Source organism: Orcinus orca, chromosome 9, assembly GCF_937001465.1.
Source record: "Orcinus orca chromosome 9, mOrcOrc1.1, whole genome shotgun sequence".
Lineage (NCBI taxonomy): Eukaryota > Metazoa > Chordata > Mammalia > Artiodactyla > Delphinidae > Orcinus > Orcinus orca.
Window position 1 is genome coordinate 2,618,230 of NC_064567.1, and position 13,805 is coordinate 2,632,034.

Here is a 13,805-nt window from a genome sequence, read left to right on the forward strand (position 1 = left end):
CTAATTCAGCACTAAGCCAGCAGGTCTGGGCCAGGGCTGGGTGGAGAGAGGGGAGGGGGACAAAGGGACCCGGAAAGGCTAGGACTGTGGCCGTTTACAGAGCCTGCCTGGGAGCCCTCCTCTGAAGGGCCCCTCCTGCGTCCACCCCTGGAAGGGGTTGACCCACCCCCAGGTCCAGGGAGGGCCCTGATTGGGCGGGTCGGTCACCGCATCACCTGGTCATTGGCTCAGGAAAAGCACATGACCCAATTTGAGCCAGTGAGGCATCAAGCAATGTCCTCTGGGAGCCTCTGGGAAGGAGCCTCCCTCTCTCCAAGGATGGGACCCAGGGGTGGGAGTTCCTTTTCTTCTGGGTTTGAACCAGGACGCTTGAGACCCCCATTTGGGCCAGAAGCCAACTTGTATCCATACAGGGAGGAAGTCTTAGGATGAATCCAACACCTTGGCAGGCAAAGGGAAAGACTAAGGAAAACAGCCCTAGTGACATTGGTGAGCCTTGGTCAAGCCTTACCTGAAGCTATCCTACTGCTGGACTTTGGGGCTTGTCTAAGCCAGGTCAACTTGTTTTTTTCTGTTCCCTGTGACTGAAAGCATCCTGACACAGCTGTAAATTCATTTTATGTTAAGCAATGCCGACAGGCTGGATAAACGAAGGGTATCACGTTTGTAACAATATCTGAGATGCCGTTATGATCGGTGCATTTAAAGGCATTACTTAATTCATCATCATGTCTTCCCCTTGTGGACTTTCTTAGTGAACAGATAGTAAAGGACAGTGGCCATCATGCTGTGTCCCTCACATTTGGATGTTTAAAAAATGCCTCCTGCTGGTGGCGAGAACCAACCAGCCCAAGAAAGACGACTTGAATCTGTATCAGAAGGGGAAAAAGTGACCCTCTTCTATTTTTCAGAATCATGTCCTGATTTGATTTCTTCTCTCTTTCCCCAGAGTTGGAGGCCCTGGGGGCTCAGCTGGGAGCAGGACTGCTGATCCCACTGCAGGACCTGGGTCCTCTTCCCAGCCCACGAGAGGGGCACCAGCCCGGCAAGTGTGTCCTGGGCGTTCCCGAGATACCGTCCTGCCTTGGACGCCTGGTTGCTGTTATCCGTCCCGACGCCACCAGCCGCAGCCCTGCTGGCTGAGAGTCACCCAGCCCTGGGTTAGAGACAGGGAGCTCCCCACACCCTGCCGACAGCGGGGACCTAACCTCAAACGCTCTGAGCAGATGCCCCAGCAGTCCCCAAAAAGCCAGTGGGAAAAAACTCTGTCCTCCAGTTGACTCCATCATGGCCTGATTTCAGATCCACAGAGCGATTGGCCTTTGGCATCCAGCATAGTAACAGACAGAAGCTGCCCCCCACGTGCGCCCGACTCACCTAACACACACGTGTGCACATGCGTGTATACTTGTGAGTGTGCACACTCGGCCCCCTGCGTCCACATGTGGGCGTGCACACACACAATCACACGGGCTGCACACAAGCGTGCACACTCACAAGGCTCACACACAGGCTGCACACTCACACATCTCGCACACGGGCGTGCGCACACATCACATGGGTGTGCATCTCAAGCACACACACTCACAAGAACAGACTCACACACATACGCGTGCAGGTGTGCACGGCCGTGGGCGTGCACAGGTGGGCTGTATACGTGGCTAGACGCCCAGCAGAGGTCTGCACAGGAGGAACTAGTGCTTCTCCGCTTACCCCTTGGGATGCTTTCGGCCACCCTCCCCCACCGCCGCCCATTTCCCACTTCAGGCAGACGGCTATCAGGTCCTCTCATGAAAACTCCAGTATTTCCTCTACCTCTCGAGGATATTTTTAAGTTTTCCGAGAGACAGCATTCTTGCATTGGAGAGAGGCTTGAATTAGGAACCGGAAAACTGTCCTGGAAAGCTGTCACGGGAGGGGCTCCTCAGGCAGTGGCACTGAGCAGGGTGGGCTAGGTCCAGCTCCCAGGCTGGTGTGGCACTCGGCCGGGGAGGAGCTGGGCTGCGATGCAGTCACAACAGTGGCCCCAGACGACTCCCTGGGGGCTCTGGAGCCGGGCTGGCCCTTTGGAGGTGCCCACGTTGCAGAGGGGGCGTGCAGATACTCTAACGCGGGTGCACAACTTTGGGGAATCTTTTGCTTGTGTCTTAGGTAACAACATTAGCAAAGCTCAGTGTGAGGCTGGGACAGATAACAAGGGTCAAATCAAGGTCTCATCGCCCCAAACACAAAAGGGCTTTATAGAGTGGGTTCTCCCCGGGGCTCAGCCTTAGGACATGGGAGTCACTGCCGTGTTCAGCCTCAGTCACATCTTGACAGATGTTCTGAGAGATCACATGGGCTTTAGCCACCCTGCAGGGAACACGCTAAACAGCGTGAATGAATTTTGTAGTGGGCGACGGAGATGGTGAGATGCACAGGTGATTCTGAATGATAGTGTCAACATCACCGAGGGCCAAGAATTTAAATAGAGATCAGGCATAAGCCTTGCATGGAATTTAAAATAAACACTGGGACAGGGTGATCAATGAATACCCTCCGTAAATCAGTCCCCACATCTCAGATGTGGGCAAGGAAGGAATTTGAAAGAGGCTATTTTCGTTGGCTGTCGCCAGTGGAGTAAACACAGCACTGCAGAGCCCTGCAGGACTCAGCAGCTCACAGGAGGGAGCGTGTATTCTCCTGCTCCTGGACTCCCAGGTCAGCGGCAGTTCGGCTGTCCAGGGATGGGCTCAGCTGGGCGGCTGTGCTGTGGGGCAGGTGCAGGTCTGCATCACATGGGTTCCTCTGGAGCCCAGGCCACAGGGAGAGCCCAAGCTCTGAAGTAAGCCAGCCCTCTGCAAACACTTCATGTCCAAAGCTCCACGTCGAAGCAGCTCAACTCCATGCAAAGCAGACGGGGAGGGAGAGTGAATATTTGCTGAAAAATAACCCTAACTATCAACAGACCGAGGCAGTGTTTTCTGTTGTTGTGACTTTTATTTCTGAGTTTATGTCTTGTTTATGTTGAAATAAACATGAGGTGCTGGCACTCATGTCTCGACACGGCAGAGATTGCCTCTCCTATACCTGCTCTTTTTCTGAGGTCTCCTAGCCTTTTCTACCAGGGCTGCCACTGATGTCTTTGTGCAAATTAGAGAAAGGCTCCCCCTCTGAGCAGTCATAGATTCATGAGTACAAACCTTGATGAGTGGGTGGCACCCTCCTGCAATTTAGAAAAATGTACCCCTTCCTCGAGGTGGATGCAGCTCTATGCCAGGAAAGAGAACTTGGCAAACAGAATACAAGCTGGGTTTTAACTCAACCACCTGAGGGAGCTGTCCTTGTGCCGTGAGCAACCTGCTCAACCGTACATGGCAGCCTCTTCTCCACCACTCTTCTAGCTCTGCGCTAGCAAATAACATGAAATTACAAATGTAGGTCAATGGATGCTCTCTGAAAAGCAAGAAGGAAAAATCTCTCGCCGCTTTCAGTCTTCAGTAGTGTGTAAACACTTTATATTCCGGGGTGGAGGGATCACACAAGTCCACTCAAACATGTAGTGTTCTCTTACTAAGTTAGTAGAGATGAAAATGTAAATTTATTTGAGTTGGACAAGCATCACCCAGAATGATCTCAAAAGAGGGATGTGGGTGTAGGAATAGTGAACACGTGAGCCTTGAATATTTATTATACTGAGCAGATTACGAGAATGGTGCTAATATCAACATACCCAAATTGTGCTACGTCAGAACCTCAGATGGTAGGGTGTGTGGCACGGCTCATTGGCTTTGAACGCAGATAAGCATCTGTACCAGAGACACATCACAAGTTCCTTAACCTCATTCTTAGCTTTGCCTTCTCAGCCCTCCAGCTGAATGCCCACATGGGCCCTCTTGCCTTTCAGAATTAAACCATAAGTAGTTATAACAACGGACATACAACCTGTATCATCCCAGGGGCTGTGTGGGCGCAGTGCTTGCACTTCAATCTCCTTCCTCATTCTGGGTCGAGGCTCCTAGAGGAAGAAATGGGAAAGGATGAGGATGCAGAGCAAGAGGTGAAAGTTCAAGGGCAGGGAGACTGTCTCTCTTCTCAGGACCGGGCTGGCACCAGAGTCAGGAGGAACAGGCCACCATCACTAGTGTCATGCACAGGGTTCCTGTTAGGTCGCTGGCCTGTGCCGCTCTGAAACGTTAACTGCATGTCTCACTGTCTCGTCGGCCTAACTCTCTGGGGTCCAGGCGGATGGGGGCTCACTGCCCTCTGAGGTCACTCTCTAACCCAAGACATCCGGAGCTGCAGAGGCGGGAAAGGAATAGGGGCAGCTCACATCCCACCAGCCTTGGGCCTGAGGTCCAAGTGGGTCGCTTTGCCCCAAGACCATTGGTCAGTGCTACTCTGCTTGGGAATTCCCTGCCAGTCCAGTGGTTAGGACTTTGCACTCTCAGTGCTGCGGTGCTGAGGGCCTGGGTTCGATCCCTGGTTGGGGAATTAAGATCCCACAAGCCTCGCGGTGCAGCAAAAAAAAAAAAAAAAAAAAAAAGTGCTACTCCGCTGTCCCCGACCTGCCTACCAGGGAGACTGGGAAATGCATGGGCGCACGCAGAATGTTTCAGGAGCACCGTGTCACCCCACAGCCCTCCTACCCTACCTGTGCACTGGTGCCAGGTGTCCATCCCCGGAGCTCACTCCTTGGGAGCAGCCGTGCCCCCGCCTGCCCGGTGACCCGCTTTAAAATGCAATTACTGCTAGACCGTAAATCTTGGGCCTGCCACGGCCAACGCGGTGGCTTCGGGACGTCACCTATGCCCTCTGTGCCTCACTGGTGGCTTCCCAGTAATAGGACTCTGCTCTCGGGACTGCTGTGCCTTCATCGTGGCTAGTGTTCGGGAAAGCTCCCGGCTGCTGCCGTGGGTGGCCAGGCTCAGGGCTCTGCAGGCCCGAAGTGGCCGGAGGATGGAAGCCGGGCACGCCGGGACCAGCGAGGCCCCCGCACCTGCCCTCACGGCTGGTGGGTGGCCAGTCCTCTGAGACAGTGCAGGACGAGAGGCCTCCATCTAACACTTTTCCCCAAGTGTTTCAATCAAACAAGCTTCTGTTCTTCTCCACCTGACACAGAACCTAGAGCACACGGTGCTGTGTGTCGCAGGCCGGCTCTGTGCTTCCTCCTGTCCCGTCTTCTGTGCTGCTCCTCTGCCGTCTCACCAAGAGCGGCCAGTTTCCGCTTTGAGAGGCTCAGTCCTGACTCGACTGCTCCGCTGCACATGAGCTAGACTCACTCGCACAGGGTTAGCAAGACAGTGAGAACATCGGCCACAGCAACAGCTCTGCGTTAACACGGGTACCAAGCACCCAGAGAGGCTCGGCTCCCCCTGGGCGCCCAGTGGGACCCCGACACTGCAGGGCCTCCTGCAGGGACGTCAGCACTGCCTCCATCAGGACCCCAGTGACGATGCCTCCAGCGTCTCCTGTGTGCCAGGTGTGATTCTGTATCCCTCACGGTGCCAGCTCGTGGGGATCTCCCCAGAGCCTGCAGGGTGGCTTCTCTCTTTCCTTCTCTCCAGGTTTCAGACGAGGAGACCAAGACCGCGAGGGGAAAGGAAGACTTACAACAGAATAACCGTGCTCTGGGCAGCCCCCATGGGGGACGAAGCGCCTTTCTGTAAATTATTCTATGGGCGGGACAGTGTCTCTCTGGATCACATGATGCTGAAGTCGAAGGCCGTGTCACGGATGCCACAGACCAGCAGAGGAGCTCAGGGCAGGTGACTGGAGCACAATAACCTGCCGCACGCTGGCCGCCAGGGGGCTCCACTGCAGGGGCTTTACTGGGAGATGGCTTAAGAGAATCCGCATTACATGCGGAGTACTGGCTGCACTGGGCTGAAGAACATCGCCCCAAAGTCGTGTCCATTCATGAACCTGTGAATGTGACCTTGTTTGGAAATAGCATCTTTGCAGATGGGAGTGAAGATGAGGTCATACTGAACTTGGGTGGGCCCTAAATTCAATATAACTGGTGTCCTTATAAAAGGGGGAATTTGGACACAGACATGCACGCAGGGAGAAGGCCATGTGAGCACAGAGACAGAGATTGGAGTGATGTGTCTACAAGCCAAAGAACACCAGGGGTTGACGGTCTGAAGCTGGAGGAGGTGACGGACAGATCCCCTCCTGTAGCCCCAGAAGGAAGCAACCCTGCTGACACCTTGATTCCTGACTTCCAGTCTCCAGAACTGAGACAAAATCCCTACTGGTTCAAGCCCCCGGTTTGTAGTGCTTGCTTGGGGCAGCCTGGGAAGCTGGTGCCCTGGCCCTTAGTGGGAACTCAACAAACGCTAGATACTGTCATTATTTAAGACAGAAAGACACAACGGACCAAGTATCTGGGAACCCTGACTGCTGGAATAAGAAACCCAAAGGAAGGGCTAGGATGTCTTCTAAGGAAACCACCAGCCAAAGTACACACACTCAAGGAGTTGAGAGAGACAGGAGGAGGGGTCTCCCAGGAAGGGTCTCCTCGGGCCGCCCTGGCTGCTAGCCACTCTGCTTTTTTCAGTCTCGCTTCCCTGGAATTCTGAAACTCATCATGTACCAGTTGTGGGTTTACAGTAACTGCAATGTTATGCAACTGGCTTCCTAACTTCAAGGGGACTTGAGAGAATTGTGGCAGAAATGGACATTCCTAAGTCCTGGAAACCAGAGGCAGTTTTGGGGGCGAAGGCTGCTGCCAGGCTGCCCCTCCCCCAGTCGGCCTGCCAGTCGCCTCCCCTGGGGGACAGTGGGCCGGCTGGGATCCAGAAGGGCAGAGGAGGGTCTTTGGAATGCAGGGATGCAATGCATTGCTTTAGTGTGAGTCAGGTTTTATGCCCGAGGCAGAGGGAATTCAAACACACACTAGAGCAGAAAGACAGAAATTGCCTTTTAGGTGGCTGCCACCAGCAATATCCGGCCGGCAGGTTCTACAGGGAAGTTTAACCTTCTGTAACCTTACAGTAAGCTCTCCAGCGCCAGCTCTCTCTCTCTCTTTCTCCCCCCCCCCTTTCTCTCTCTCTCTCTCTCTCTCTCTCTCTCTCTCTCTCTCACACACACACACACAGTCAGATATACAGATATACCTGCAATCATCTATAATTTTTACCATAATGGTTTTATCTGGGGTGGGGGCCCTACAGGCTGACCCCCTTCCCTCTTCTCTCTGCACCTAACATCTTACACATGCATACCTACACAACTCACACGTTCACATCTAACAGGAACTGAAACTTAGGCAGCCCCGAACCCGCAGGCTTCTTGCTCATCAGGGCAATACCGGATGTACAGTTGGAGCTCGGCAAATAATTACTAGTAATGAAAATTGACCTTGTAAAAATTAAAGCGAGAGGGCTGAGAGAAAGGAATTGGTTTGGTTGTCAAACCTCAGGCCTAAAGGGAAACAGACTGCTTTGGAGAACCTTTTAATTAATTTCAGAGTTTCCCTGTTTCTTTGGCAGATGAACTGAGTTCCTTTCTTGGCCATCAGGATCTTTCGCAGACAGAGGGAGGGATGGGGAGAGTTGAGTGGTGTCGGGAATCGTCCCATCCCGGGAGCCTCCGGAATTCCCTGCCCTCCCAGCAGAGAAAGTTCAAGATGGGGGTGATGCAGCCCAAAGAGGGGTTCGTTTTGTAAGTTTACTTTTACTACCTCTGAATAAACCAGGAGGTCCACCTCATTTATAGCTAAAATAAAAATAGACCTCTACCGTCTGACCAAGTTCAGCCACTGAGCCGCAGCATTAACTTGTATTCTAACAAGATTAAAATATATTTGTCCCGGGGATTAGCATACTTAAGTCCCCTTTCCCCTTTTGAGCGGTAGCAGGGCACTTTGATCTGCCTTGCGTGGCAAGAGCGCGGCTTGGGCCCAGCTATCCGACTGCCAAGTGTGAAATCGGCCTGATGTCATCCTCATTCTTCATCGTTTACATCTTCCACCAGTTTAATTATATTTCCGCCACAAAGCTCTGGCGCCTCATTGCATATTCGAGTTTGACTAGGAAGCATTTAAAAAAAAAAATAGGTGCGAATGAAATACCCCTGTAGGGGGAAGGGAGGGGTCTGCAAATCTCATGGTGCAAAGGCAACGAGCCCCAGCCCTCGGGTTGCCCCAGGGACGTTCTCACCTGCATGGAAATGTGCGTCCGTCCTGGCCCGCTCTGTGCTGGGCCCAGCGCCCTCATTTGGCGCCGGGCACAAAGGCCATTGTCACGCCCGTGCGTTGCGTTTGGGGCTGTTTGGCTTGTGACTCCGGCGGGTTTGTATTACATCCATCCTCTGCCGCGTTGGTTTTGTTTCCTTGGGGCTCGGAGTCCACACGGCGCGCTCCTGTCGCTGTGTAAAAGCCGTCTTCCTCACGGCGGCGAGTGAGCTGATGTGTCACCCATGAATCGCCCACTTTGAGGCAGTGTGCAACCGCCACAAAAAACTGGAGGGCGCACTCAATGCCCAAAGGGGACGTGTCTGGCTGACCTTTGATCACCTCAAAGGAATCAGACAGTTTAACTCTCCAACCAGACGCGGTACTCTGGCCCTCCAGCCCTTCGCAAATTCCCCAGAACTGCTGGGAAAGCCAGGCTGCCGGCCGAATAGGCCTTGGTATCCCAGTGGGGCACCTCCTGATACCTCAACCCCAGGGCCACCAGAGCCTCCCGGGTGCCTTGCAAGGGGAGGGCGGGGGAGGGGATCCGTGGCCGGGCCGAGGTCCTGCGGGCACCCCTCCGAGGGCACTGGTGTTTGGGAGAGGAAGCAAACCACCTGCAGGCGTGCCTGGGTTTTGACCTTCACCCCAGCCCACCCGGCTCTATTCACACCCTGCTAGAGTGTCTCAGAGAGCCGGCACTCTCCAAGGGTCGCCCGTCAGGGACGTTGGGTGTCACTTCCACACACAAGCCGGACAGAACAGAAATGCAGGTCGGCGTTCTGAGCCTTCGGGAGCAGGTCAGCACTGGGAAATGCGCTGCTCTCGGACAGCCCCCTTCGTCTGAGATTTCCCCGGGTCTCCCCCTTCCTCCGTGGGGTATACACAAGTAAAAACAATAAGTAGACGGAGTTGATGTTCACGTTCTCGATGTGGGGAGGACAAAGCGGCAACTCTACGCTTTTTAAAAGGTCCAGATTTAGGACCATTTTTATTTTAAATCATCAGACTTGTTAAAATGGGAGGTTAACCGCACATTGCTTCTTCAGTTGAATGATATAATTATAAAATTATCTCCACATAATTACCTCAGGATTATGTTTCATTCTGGTTAGCATGTAATCAAAGCCTGTTATGCTTTTAGCTATAGGAACAGCAATTAATTTCAAAGCGGTACTTAGACCCTTTAGTATTTCGACAAAATAGCTCATCATGTCACGAGGAGGCCGTCTGGCTTTCGCAGGAAGAGCCGTGGGTGGGGCGGGTGTGATGCGCCGGGGACGCGGGCTGGACACACTGCAGGGGGCAGCCTCGCGCCCAGCCCTCCACGTCCGGGTGGGTGCCCACCGCCTGGGCTGCGAGTCAGCTGTGTCTCATGGCCATGAGGCTCCCTGCTCAGTGTGGCAATTATCGATTGGAATGGAACATGGAGTGGCAGGTGAAGTTACTGAGCTTCTACAGAAACCCAAGGCGCAGCACCTTGCTCAGTTTTTGGAAAAGCCTGGGGGAAAGATCCTGATATGAATACGGGTGCCTGTGTTTTCGAGCCCTGTGGTTACAAAGTGCACGCGTAGCAGTGTTTCAAAAGAGAAGGGGGCTTATGATTCCAGAAAGTGCTAACTGCAGTCCTGCGTCTCTACTGGTGGGACTGTTTTCTGTTCTCCTTCAGCTCCCACCACTGCTCCACTTTTTATAACCATGTGAATATCATCTCTCCTATTTCACGGTCTCCCCCCGTCCCGTTTCCCCTAACAACTATATAGATGCTGCACGGGATGGTAGTAGCGAGGAATGTGTAGACACTTTACCAAAAACAGGCCCTGGGCTGGCTGGGACCCACGTGAGCTGAGCACAACTTTCCCCCCGCAGAGCGAGAGTGCCACCACCCAAGTAGCGAGCCCTGTTCTGTACCAGGAGCTTTCTGTCCATTTCCCCACAGAAACCCCTCACAGGAAACCTATTAGGTAGGTGTTCTTTCTGCTTGAAGCACGAATGATTGGGCTCTGGGGCTGGTAAGTAACACAGTCGAACACAGGGCTGCGTGGTCACAAAACGCTGCCCTTTCCTCGCCCTGCACTTCATCCAGTGCGAAGTGCTGTTATATAAATATCTGCATGAAAAATGTGCCACTTGAGCCGTCTGCAAGCTGATGTGAGGGACCCTGAACCCTGGGGCATCTGAAAGCAAGCTCAGCCTAATGCTTTCTTAGCGGGCTTCAGTCTTGTCCCAAACAAATAGATGCTTGGAAGCCAGCATGTCCATCATTCATTCCCGAGATTGAAATCTGTCCAATTTTCACCCAGATGTTTTGGCACTGCAGGGCATAATCTGAGACTTAAAACGACAGCCACTGAGTTACAATGGAAATGGTTTATCCGGGCACCTTACTCGCAGCAACAGAGTAATGGTATTAGCCTTGGCAGGAATAAATTCTGCCAAAGGCTGGGTGACTCTGCCGTGTCCCCTACTGCCTGAATCTGAAGAAACGCCAGCTTTCCAGATTCATATTTTGTTGGTGGGAGTGTGAGAGACAAAATCCTCAGGAGAAAGTTGTGGCCTGAAGGGAAAACTCAGACGCTCATGCCATGGCCACGCAATGACGCCAGAGGGCAGGGGCCGGGGTCCTGGCGAAGTTGGAGGGAAGCGGCCAGTCTGCTGCCGGGAGGGGCCGCAGACACAGGAACCCGGCAGCAACTCCTCGCGGCACGCTAGGCAGCTGGAGCCTGTGATTACCCATCCAAAGAGGAGAGAAAAGCGGAGGAAGAAAGGGAAGTTAGCGGAGGGGGTAGAGGTTGGGGGAGGAGGAGGGCAAACCCCGGCGCAGAGCCTGACAGTCCTCTTCCAGACAAAGGACTTGGCGGGAGGAGAGAACCCCGAACGCGCCGGCTGAAAGGCGGTCGGAGGCCCCTTCCGCCGGCAGCGCGCTCGGGCCGCGCGGCCAAGTTTCACAGCTCGACAGATGGGGCTGAGCGGCGGCCCGCCCCGATCCTTCCAGACGGTCCGCGCACGCAGTGACCCCCACCCTCCCTCGGCCCACGGAGGACCCTGGGCGGTGTCAGGGTCCCTCCCACCCGCGTTCCCACCCCGAGCCCCTCCGCGGAGGAGAAAGCGCCGCAGGCCCGCCGCGCGCGCGGCCCACTGGGACCCTCCGCTCTTCTTCCCTCCCGGATCTCCGGGGAGACTGGGACGGGGGGTGATGGGGCGGGGTGGGGGGGCTTCTCTGGGACGCCTTCCAGGCTGAGGGGGTGAAAAGGCGGCCAGGGAGGCAGATCTCGGCCACTCTTTGTTCCGGGCAAAGCGCGGGGCTCAGCCCTGGAAGGAGGGGTGGGGCAGGACAGCCAATGGGGCGAGTCCGGGGCTCCGGCCCCAGGATTCTCCCTTCACGGAGCACCGGTCCTGGCGTCCCCCGGGGACACCCTACCTCCGCCCGCAGGTGTTGCCCAGGCCTGGCAAGGGCCTGGGGCTGGGCTCCGCGAAGCGCAGCAAGCCCGGGCCACACCTGTTCCCGAGACTCTGGTCGTTTCCCCCAGCCCCATCTTGGGGGGCTCCCCACACCCCTCTGCGGGGATTGGGGCCAAGCCGGAGAGGTGGCCAGTCACCCTGGCGGCTGAGCAGGAGGCTAACAACAACAACAGCGATAATAATAACGCGGTCATCGTCAGTCTCCGCAGCCAGGCCCTGCGCGAGGCCAACCACGCTTGATCAAATCTCGTAATTAGGAGTCACTTAATGAATGTTATTACATTTCAGGTGTTTCCAGACTGGCCTTTTATTTTCTGTGGGCGGGGATCATAAGTAGAATGAAGTATATGAGATTATTAATAAAAACATGAAGGGTCTACGAGGGGCTCGCGCGGCCCGGCTCACGAAGTGCGCCCTGGAGCTCAGGGCTCCGGCACCGCGAAGGGGGCCCGCGGGGTCAGGGGACTCAGCGCTGCGTCCCGCCTGCGACCGCCTGTCTCCCGCCACCCCATCTCCCCCCCCCGCCACCCGCCTCCTCTTCCTGGAGGCCTCTTCCTCGGCTCTGATAAGAAGGAGAAGCGCTGAAAGGAGGTCCCCACCCCGAGGCCCGGCTTGGGGCTGCAGTGCGTGCGTGTAGGCAGGGTCGGGGTGCGGGGCGGGGGGGTCTGTCTCCCCGAGGCCTTGGTCGCCAGCCGCTATTAACCTCCCAGAGCGCGGCGGCTCCTCCTGGCAAGCGGCCGTTTTCGGAGGAGCCGGGACCTCCCCGGGGGTGTTTGGGGAGATGCCCGGGCGGGCAGAGACCGGAGAGGTCGGATATTAAACAAGCGGGAGACAGAATGACTTTTAGCCGCGCCGGAGCGAGCAAACGCGGCCTCCCGGCCGGCCCCGCGCGGCCTGCGAGCGTACTTGCATACATAGTGCCTGGTGTTTGCCGTGCACGCTGTTCGCCCGGGCACACCTGTACCGAGCGGTCCCGAAGCCCCACGGATTTGCCCTTTTCACTCAAGGGAAAAGATGGACCTCCTTGGAGATCAGACTGGGGGCTCCTCCCTTGTCTCCCCTAAAGAAAGCGCTTGGCTGTTTACTTTGGGCGACCTTCAGACCCGTGTTGACCCGCAGATTCTGACGCCAGCACGAGGGTCGGGCGCTACTTCTTCGACCCCTTTTGGCAGCCGGAGGAGGAAGGCTCTCTAAGCGCCAAGGAACCCTGCTCCGCAGGCCTGGGGGCGGCCACGACTGTCCCCCCACCCCCGTCCCCGGGATCCCAGGCCTCAGCCTGGTCTCTACCCGACTAAGGAGGACTGTGGACACAGCTCTGCCTGGGCCTGGTAGGGACACAACCAGGCCTGGGGGCGGGGGCCGTTCAGCTCCAAGGAGCAAGGACTTCCTTTACAAAGGAACTTTCCTCGGAGGGACATTTAGGAAACCGGCCTCCTGCGGGGGCAACGACCTGGTGGGGGCCCAGCCCGGTGCGTCACAGGTGCTGCAGCCCGGGTCCAAATCCGAGACACACAGAACCATCCGTGGTGGTCCAGGTGGAACCGAGTGGCAGCTGGACTTCAGAAAGCGTAGCCTTCCCTTTCGGCCTGACTCTGGCCTCCACTAGCTCCTAGTGAAAGTGGCTGGCGAGCACTGAAGTGGATCTCCATGAGTTATGAGTTTAGACTGTAGCTGTTGAATTTTAAAAATGTAATAAACACAGGAGCAAAACCAGAATCTCAGCGTTTGGAAGGTCTGAGAGTTCATTTAGTCCAATCCCCTACCGGAAGGGGGAAAAAAAGCAAAAGAAAAGTCGTATGCCATTGTAGGCCTAGTGTCTGCTTGCATGCCTCTGAGGACGGGGAACTCATTACCTTACAGAACCATACATAGCCCCTTAACAGTGCTATGATTTGCCAACAGATTCAAAAACAAAACCCAAAAATGACTGCTTAATGTTGCTATGTTGTCTTTTTATTAAAAAGAGAGGGAGAGAGAGGCCAATCGGGTAATAGAAGTTGTGCTAGTGGGGTTTTATTTTGTCTTTAGGAACCCCCAGATCTGTGCAGGGGTGGGGTGGTGGCTAGGGAAGACGCTGGGGATGGTTGGCATGATCCCGCCCCATTAATGCTCCAGGCAGCTGGAGCTCTGGAGCCTCCGCAGTGAGGAACTTGTCTTTGCAAAACCTGGGAGCAGCTCAGCTCCT